A 10,298-nucleotide genomic window follows, 5' to 3' on the forward strand; every position below is an offset into this window, starting at 1 on the left:
TATATGCAGGGAAGGACAAGTTCCTCCATTACCCTTCAAGGTCTTCCAGCTTAACTAAGAATTAAGTTTACCTGAGATATTGAATATGCATGAAGAACTGATATTGAAATTCAGACCTTTAAAGAAATAGAAACTATTAAGGCAGACATTTCTTATACATTTTAGACAAGGAGACAATACATTTCCAAGGGACGTTTGGGAGCTCTAATTTGGAGTGAGTTCTATGCAGAATTCAGTCCCTCTGCTTTAAAGGCCTTGGTGAGAAGGATGTCTTTTTACTTTTTAGTACAGGGGATGACTTTTTCATAGGGGAGATGGGTTTCCTGCTTTCAGGGAGACAGAGGAGGGTTTGAGTGTCCTTGCAGCAGTTGCTATTCAAATAGCTACAATTCAAAATAAACAATATGCCATTGTGGTACATATTGGGCAATCTGACCTTGGCCCCTATGGGTACCATGGTTTCTCTTAGCCTTGCTCATTACTCAGTACCTCTTTCAGAGAGAAAGCTAAACATATTATTCTTAGAAATACCAAGGGGCATCCAGGTGGCTACGTCGGATAAGCATCTGACTCTTGATTTTGGCTCAGGTCATGATCTCAGGGTCGTGGGAACCCCACGTTTGGGCTCTATGCTCAATGCAGAATCTCCTTGGGATTCTTTCTCCCTCTCCCTCTGCCCGTAATCCCTGCTCTAAATAAATAAATAAATAAATAAATAAATAAATAAATAAATAAATAAAATCTTTAAAGAAAAAAAATAAAAAATAAATACCATGATCTTACCTGAAACTAATGTAACGCTGTATGTTAAGTATTCCAGAAATTTTTTAAAATTATTTTAAGGGTCACCTGGGTGGCTCAATTGGTTAAGTGTCAGTCTTTGGCTCAGGTCAGGATCCCAGGGTCCTGGGATAAGCCCCATGTCCAGCTCCCTGCTCAGGGGTGAGTCGGCTTCTCTCTCACTCTCCCCCTCCCTCCACCACTCTGCTCTCCCAATCGCTCTCTCTCAAAGAAGTAAAGAAAATAGTTTTTAAAAAGCAATATAATGGTCCTCTCTGGAATCAATGCACTGATAATTATGCTTTCTTTTTGCTGACTCCCAGTCCCCCCATTTCTCTTTATTACCTGTCTGACCTACGTCCTTCCCCCAGTGATAGAGCCCTCTCAGGTGCACTGCTTAACCTGGAGGTGGGGCCAAAGAGAAGTGCACACATGGCTAGAATGGGCTGCCTTCAGAGTCAGTCATAACGAAACTACAGGCAGTTAGAAACGAGCCTAAAGTACCATTAGGAATAAGCACTGTGATATTTAGTGGTATGGATTTTAGGTTTGCTATTGATATCAACTTCCTTGTACAAATATGGTTAGAATCAAACATGACAGCAGGGCATCAGACAAAATGAAAGAAAACTGTGTCAAGTGTGAAGGTACTAAGTTACCAAAGTTACTCTCAGTTGTAAATTTCTTTGTCCCTCAGCCCCTCATTTCCACCTGCAGAACCTAGAAGACGTTCAACAGAGTCTCCACTTGCCATCAGATTCAATCTGGGGACACAATAATTTAAACTGTTAACCCAAACTTTCCATTTTTTCCTAATGTGTGTTGAATACCAGGTATTTCGATTGCCCATTCTCATTTTCAGTGAGACCGCAGTGAGGACAGAGACTAATGTGGTGCATCCAGGTACTATTCTGTGTTTTGGTCTACTCTGTACTCCGTGTGTCAACTTTTGTCTGCCAGTGGACCTCTGACCATACACGGGAAACCCAACAAATACTAAAAGTGTAGAATCTCTGGGTTGATCTGAGGAAATATCAAGCAACTTTTAGGATTCTCTAAGGCGCAGAATGGCTCTTGACCTGCAAGGACTAAGGGAGCTGCCCCATCCTTTCCTTAGGGGGAGTAATTCCAGATTCCTGACGCATGCACCTGTGTATTTTTTATTTATTATTATTATTTTTTTAATTTCAGCTAGGCTCCATGACCAACGTGGAGCTCTAACGCAGGACCTTGAGATAAAGAGTTGCACGCTCTACCAACTGAGGCAGCATGGGTCACCCGAGCACCTTTCATGCAGGCACACACCATGATTTTCATGTTGGAAAAATAGTGCAAACTCTGGGAAATGTCTTCAATCTGCTCCACTCCTTCTGGGTATGTTTCCTGAGTTCCAATTGTGTGGGAGTCCTCTTTCCCACCCACCCACAGAAGACCCTCTCGGATCCCAACCCAGATCCCCTGGGATCCCTGGGGTCCTTTCTGTGTTAGCCTCTCCTGCTCTCAGTGTGTTTGTGCTTCTAAAGACACCTGTGAGCAGGACTGCCCTGGGACTCCAGGAGCTACTTTTAACCCAGTCCCAGAGAACGGGGAGTACATGCCATATATGACCCCAGCCCCATGTATCTCCCCTCCCCAAAGGCACTCAGCCTTTCACTAACAGGTGCAGCAGGGTGAAATCTCCATTCCTGGCCCAGGGGAGACTAACTCTGAAACAAAGTTGTCCCCCAGGCTCTCCTGTACCTGTCAGGACAAAGCTCCCCCACTGCTGTTGCAGGAAATCACACCTTACACAGCAATGAACTCAAAATGGTCACAGATCTAAGTATAAGAGCCAAAACTATTGTGCAAGAGGACTACATGGGAGAAAATGGTCAGGAATTCACAGTAAGCAAAGAGTTCTAAGTCACTGCGGCAAGAGCACGATACGTAAGAGAAAATTGAAGATGAAGAAGTTTTTTGCATCAAACTTTGCCACTGAGAAAAGAAACAGAGAAGCCACTGATTAGGAGGAAATATTTGTGGATTAAATACCCAGTGAGGACTCACATTCACGAGGGACAAGAGGACTTTGAACTCACTCAATGGGCCGAAGCAACACACTCGTTTAAGCCAGTATAAGAGTTGAATACACATGTACCAAAGGAGACACATAAAAAGGTAATCAAGGTTATTATTAATATGTTATTAGTGCTCAAGGAAATGCAAGGACAACCACGTACCATTTTACATCAACTAGTGTGCTTATGTTCCAAAGACGATACCAAGTGTTGCTGAGGATGTGGAGAAACTGGACCCTCTTATATTGCTGGTGGCAACGTAAAATATAAGAGCCACTGCGGAAGCCACTTTGAGAGTTCTTAAGAGTTCAGCACAAGCTTGCCATAGGACCCAACCATTCCACAACTAGGAATCTATCTGAGAGAAGTAAAAGCATATGTCTGCTCAAGTCTTGGTCAGAAATGTTCCGGGCAGCGTTATTCACAATAGGGAAAACCTGACAGCAACACAAAGGGCCATCGGCTGGTGAATGGACAAACCCAATGAGGCCTATCTGTACCATGGCATCTATTGGGCAACAAAAGGCACAGAAATCTGATCCAAGCTACAGCATGGAGGAACCTCAAAAGGATGCTAAGTGAAAGAAGCCAGTCACCAAGAACTACAAACCTTCTCATTGTGCTTATGTAAAATGAGCAGAAAGGAGCAATGCACAGAGACAGAAAGCAGATCAGTGCTGCTTGGGGCTGGAGGAGGGAGCGGAGACTGTCTGCAGAGGGGCTGGAGGGAGTGTGGGAAGGTGAAGGAAGCCTCTGAAACACACTAGGGCACTAGCTGAACAACTCTGTCATTGTTGACAATGGGTGAAATTTATTGTATGTCATTTTCACCTAAAAAAAAGAAAGAAGGTGACCTTCGCACATCAGTGGGTCCTGGGACCCCCAGGCAAACACTGCCTGGTGAGGGGCCACATCCTGGAGTCTCAGCAGGTGGTGGCTCAGAGCCTGGTTTCTGACCTCTCAGCTGGAGTCAGGGATTCAGTGCCTGTGCCTTCAGCCTCAGGCCCCGGCAGTTCCCCTGGAATCCACCAGGCGGCAGACTACTTAAGGGAACAGACCTTCAGGTTGCCCAAGGACACCAGGGGGAAGCAGGCAAAGACAGGGGCAGTAGCTGGCTGGAGATACCTAGAGGAAGTCAGGGCTGCAGGACCCACGGAAGCCGCTGGCAAGATCTGGATGGATCTTAAGTAGGTTTGGTCCCCTGGGTGGGCTCTAGCCACGAAACTTTAGGTTAACATCCAAAGGTTCCCTTTGATGCTCCCTCCTGCACTGGCACTGAGGCTCCCCCCAGTCCCCCCACTCAGCATAGGGAAAAGAGCCTGTGCTGCTATTCACCTTCTTCTGAGTCTAAATGGAACACTTTGGGCTGGGTTTAGGGGAATCTGCCCTTTTCTGGCCCTCTATGTAGGGCCAGCTCCTGGGTGCTGAACCATTCCTGCGGGGGCCTAGAAGAGGCACTGTGGTCCTTCACATTGGAGCTGGGCTTGCAAAGAAGGGTTCCTGCTAATCCATATTTCCCTGGCCCTGGCTGAGCATCCTGGTCCAAGATCAGGGGCTGCAGTGACCTAAAATAGGGAACCTCCTATATGTCACTGCTCCTCTCTGGGAAAGTCCAAAGAAGGCCCATGGTAGTGGTGGGGGAAGGGGAGGGCATAGAAACCTACACTCTGACAAAACATCGTCCACAGTGAAGATTTAAAAAAAAATGTTAGAGGACAGATCTCATATTATGTAGTCGGTGGTGCAGTAACAGCTCTGCGTGGTGACAGAGGGTAGCTACACTAGTAGTCAGCCTAACATAATTTATAGAGTCGTCCAATCCCTGTGTTGCCACGTGAAACTGATGCCACACGGGAATCCGTTATGAATCAATTTTTAAAAGACCTGAAGTTGAGGGGAAATCTTACTCTCCTAGTTCTCCTTGCTCAGCTCAGGCTGCTCCTTGCAGAGTTGGATGCTGCTGTATGCATTCCTCAGGTTCCCCTGAGTTTTCTGGACTCAACTTGTCCTTATTCTTACCTCCTTTGGCAATCACCTGCTCCACCATTGCCTTGTCCTTCCTCGGGTTATGCTCATCCTCCAAATCTGCTGATTTTCTGTCTCCCAAATGCTCCCTCTGTTCTCTGTTTCCAGTGTGGGCTCAGATCAGGCTCCTGAAAAGGACACACAGTGAAGGGACCAAGTCAGGTCTCAGCTGCAGTCCCTAGGGCTGCTTAAAAGGCACCGCAGACCCACATGCACTCACAGAAACTGAGCAGGAAGGGACCGTGGAGGATTTGAATAACAACCTTATCTTACACATGAGGAAAGTGAGGCCCAGAGAGAAGAAGAGATTTTCCCAAACTCCTTCAACAGTTGATGGCAGTACGGCCGTCACACAGGCCTTGGCTGCGAGCTTCCCTGTCGAGGATCCTAACATATCCTCCGGGAACCCACATCTGAATGTCAGGGGACAGTGGTCAATCCGTATCCCCACTGTTCAAACAACAATGTCCAGAAGGACTTTTCCTGGGAATACTCTTGTTCACAATTGTACAGTCCCACTTGTATACTCAGTTGGTTTACACTCCTGGTTGAACTTCAGTCCACTCTCAAGATGGGAGAGCAGACAGGCCCCGGGGTGGAGCTGCACCGGCGTTAGGGGTGTCTTTTCTTTTTATGTCTCATAGATTATGGGTCACAGCCAGGGTGGTCTCCAACTGAAGATGTTTCCAATCATCTAAGGGACTCAGCCTACTGGTTGATAGGGGGAGATTTGGGCCCTAACAAAGGTCTTCCTGGAACTGTCAAGGCCATCTTCCCCTACTGGGGGATGGAAACCGCAATGTAAATATATTATAAGGAAGCCATACGTTATTGTAGGACACACGCTGGAAAGGAGAGCACATGCTCTGTCCCTGCTGGTCTGGATCTGACAGTCCAGCAGGTGGGAAACCACGAAAGCACTGTGTACCACCCTCCTTGCCTCCAGCTCAGATCTAGCTGCCTACTCTACCAATTTAACACCTGGGACAACCCATGCAGGAACAATTCCTTTTGACCCATTTTGAAATGGGAAATGGAGCCACAGGAAATTCAAGATACTTAGTCCAAGTCTCAGTTTCCCACTCAGGTTTGCAGCTACAGCTTGGGAGACCAGAGGGCTCTCTTTCCTTGTTCTCTGTTTTAGGGATTTCCAGGGACAAAGAACAATCCCAGCCTCCGATGCCCTGAACTGCTCTGGCACTCCCAGCCGGACTGTTTTGTTTCCATGATTGAAATAAATAATCTTACATGTAGAATATCAACCTCAGACAAGATTGCTTTGAGACCTTGATGAAATGAGACAAAACAAGGCTACTCACAATACTGTTCAGACCGACATCCAAACATCAACCTCCCTCCCTAAGGAAACGCCTATGACTTCTTTACCACAATCACAGAATTGTCAGTGCTGCCAGTGTTCAATATAGAACAAACCCTGCCTCTTCCCATCCTTTCCCACATCTCACAACTAAAGCCCGTATCCTATAAGCGATCCTCTCACTGAGACCTTGGCGTGTGTTCTTTTTGGCTGTGAGGAATAAAAAAGCCAATTCCTTTAAACTGGCTTAGAGGAATTGATGCCAACTTTCCAGGAACAAACAGGTGTAAAAACCCATTCTCAGGAAGAAAGGTCATATTGTCTATGAGATACCTAGGCTCTGGAACTCCAGAACTTGTTTTTATCCTAAAAAAAGAAAGAAAAAGAAAAGACTCTTTCTACCAACCCCCTTAGTAATTAACATGAACTTTAGGTGTTCAGGCAGGATCTTCCCACCTCTGATTTAAACTAGGGATTGCTGGGGCACCTGGGAGGCTCAGCCAGTTGAGCGTCTGCTTTGGCTCAGGTCATGATTCCAAGGTCTGGGAATCGAGCCCCACATCGGGCTCCCTGCTCAGCGAGGAGTCTCCTTCTCCCTGTGTCTCCCACCATGCTCTCCTGCTCGCTCTCTCACTCTCTCTCAAATAATTAAATAAAATATTTTAAAAAAATAAACAAAAATAAACTAGATATTGCTCCTGATCTCGGTATTGTGAGATCGAGCCTCACAAAGCATGTAGAGATTCCTTAAAAATAAAATCCCTGAAACATTTAAAACATATGGGGCACCTGGGTGGCTCAGTTGGTTAAGCCTTCAACTCTTGGTTTTGGCTCAGGTCATGATCTCAGGGTCCTGAAATTGAACCCCAGGCTCAGTGCAGAGACCTCTTCAGATTCTCTCCCTTTGCCTCTCCCTCTGCCCCTCCACACCGTTTATAGGCTTGCAGGGGCGTGCTCTCTCTCTCCTAAATAAATAAATAAATAAATAAATAAATAAATAAATAAATACATACATACATAAAACTTTTAAAGCTTAAAAAACAAAAATAAAATAGATACTGAGGATAAGTCAGGGAAGAAGCTAGGTAAGAAAGAATGTTTCGCACAGTATAGCTTAGTAAGGCCTCGGATCAGTTATAACCCAGTATTCCCAGCTGGGCTGGAAGCTCCAACCTTCAGTTCACAGGGGAGCAAGCTCTCTGATTACCCAGCCAGAGGCAAGCGCGGGTCCTCTCTGGGGGCTCTCTAGCCCCAAGCTGACACTCTGGATTCTTCGGCCTTGTCTAACTGCATCGGCTCGGAACACATTGAGGCCGAAAATCATGTCACGGTATCCACAACGATGTGGTGTCATAGAATTGAAATCTTGTGTTGCCGACAAAATGACAGGACTCTCGCATGCCACATTCAGAAGGAAATGCTACATTTCTTGTCATGGAACATGTCATCACCCCCCCCCCAAACACACACACACTTAAATGTTAGCTGCTGGGAATGTATTTCTTTGGAATCTGTGGCAAAGGCCGAGCTCCCAGTTTTGGTGCCCGGCGGTCTCCGCCAAATGCATCCAGGACTTGGCCGGCTCTGTCGGGTCTCCTTTCACAGCGGTGCCTGGCCCTGCCCTCCCTCGCTCTTCCCACGACCCTGTGGGGCGTTGATCCCCACGCCTTCCCGCTGCTGAGCGGGACACTCGCCTAACATCTCTTGCTCCACTCGAAATCCTGTTCCGCACATCTGGCCTTACCAGACACACCTTTTGGGTCTAGCTTCTCCTTTTGTTCTCTTACAGTTTTTTTTTTTAAAGATTTTATTTATTTATTAGAGAGAGAGAATGAGAGATAGAGAGCACAAGAGGGAAGAGGGTCAGAGGGAGAAGCAGACTCCCCGCCGAGCAGGGAGCCTGATGCGGGACTTGATCCCGGGACTCCAGGATCATGACCTGAGCCGAAGGCAGTCGCTTAACCGACTGAGCCACCCAGGTGCCCGTTCTCTTACAGTTTTGGCTCTGATTTCCAGTACAGATCCTTCGCATGATTCTGCGAATCTATTTATTGTTGTTCTTAGTCCTACGATGATAGTTTTCATTTTCAAGAGCTATTTTGCTGCACTGCTCTCCCAACCAGGCCTGAGAACCCACAGGAGGCCTAAACCCAGGGGGCGTGGACGTCACTTCCTGTCCGGTCACAGGCTGGCCAATGGCCAGGAGGGTAGGGTGGGTGGGGAAAGACATGGCGGGGCGTGGATCAGAGGGCACGTGACAAGGAAGGGCGCCGCGCAACAGGCGTGTCTTCTGTAGAAAAAGCAGGGACAGTGGCTCCTGTTTAGGCATCTGTTGCTCACGGGCTCTGGGCCCTACTACTCGAGGACTGGCTCCTGATTTGATCACAAGTCCTACGGAGATGGACTGGAGGAGTGTGTGTGTGAGTGTGTGTGTGTGCGTCTGTGTGTGCGCGTGCACGTGCGTGTTCTAGAAACACTGAATGTGCAGTGTAAAGCTTACAAGGCTCCAGGGCAGCCCAGGCTAGATTTCTGCATATGCTACCGTGAGTATTCAAAATGGCCATGTTTTTTCAAGGTAAGATGACTCTGTTGCACTTCATATTTTCTTGTTCAGTCCTCTCCACATGTTATCAAAGCTATGGTAGGACCATGTTTGGTATAAAGCTTGCTGAATATTTAGCCCACCAAGGTCCTAAGTCTTACCTAGTATGAAGTCTTGCTCATATTTTTGAGGGTAATATTGGGAGGCACGAGCAAAGCAATGGCCAGTCTGAGTCCTCAGCACTATTTGCAAGAACTTTTTTTTATTTTTTAAGATTTTATTTTTTTATTTGACAGAGAGAGACACGATGAGAGAGGGAACACAAGCAGTGGGTGTGGGAGAGGGAGTAGCAGGCTTTCTGCTGACGCGGGGCTCCATCCCAGGACCCCAGTATCACGACCTGAGCGGAAAGCAGAAGCTTAACGACTGAGCCACCCAGGTGCCCCCTGACATTCATTTTGAGGAGGAAGTCTAAAATGCAGTGAGAAGAAAGGAGGGTGATTTTTCCCTCCATTTCCAAGCCCCAAAGCAGGTCTAATTTAGATTTAATGTCAGGGATGAACTTGAAAAGTTCGTTCTAATCAAGAGGAGACTCAAGAATCCCTCTCTAGGCATGGAATTCGATCCTCGGCCAAAATACTATTCAAAACTGAAAGTGAGAAAAAAGAGTGGGGGAAGGAAGAAATAAAACTAGGGTTGACCTTGTACAACACAGGTTGGAACAGCACATGTACACTTCTACGTGCATTTTTCTATAAACACAGTATACTACTCTAAATATATGTTCTCTTCTGAATGATTTTCTTAATAACATTTTCATTTATCTAGCTTACTTTATTAGAAGTATACAGTGTAGAATACATATAACTTGCAAAATATGGGTAGTCATCTTTATCTTATCAGTCAGGCTTCCAGTCAACAAGTGGCTATTAGTAGTTAAGTTTTCGGGGAGTCAAATTTATACACAGGTTTTTTTTTTTTTTTTTTTGGCATTTTGTGATCAAATTTATTTTTTGTTTCAATTTCATTTACTTTGTTTTACTGTAATTTACACAAGAGACTGCCAAGTAAACTAGGTATTTTACATTCACCACGCATTCCCTCAAATCTCCACAGTTGTTAGGAAAACATTAGAATCCCTGCGCTGGGCATGGATTTCCATGTACGCCCAAACTCCCAACGAAGCTACAGATGCCAGTGAGAGTTTAGTCCATTAAAAGGAGAGAGTGAGACTCTTTATTTCACAAAATTAGCAATAATCTTCCTTGCAGGAAACATTTTGCAGACAATGATTATGCTTTGACAACACCTGTCTTATAACACCGCCCAGAGAGTAAACATCAGTCTTGATCCTGAGTACACGGAGGACATATTCGACGTGGGGTTCGGAGCCAAGGCTAAGAGGGCATCGCGGTGCGGCAGTGATCCTCAACACCTTCGTCCGACTCACTGCCACCACCTCAGTGGGGACATGGCATGTGGGAAAACGAGGAGCAGGGTGGGCAGGACTGTCAGCAAGTCAGATTACAAACGTGATAGGACTACAGGAGCCAGCGTGTTGCAGGAAGGACGAGAT

This window comes from Eumetopias jubatus, unplaced genomic scaffold (genome assembly GCF_037043125.1).
Source record: "Eumetopias jubatus isolate StellerSeaLion01/CBP00866 unplaced genomic scaffold, mEumJub1_p1.0 scaffold_32, whole genome shotgun sequence".
NCBI lineage: Eukaryota > Metazoa > Chordata > Mammalia > Carnivora > Otariidae > Eumetopias > Eumetopias jubatus.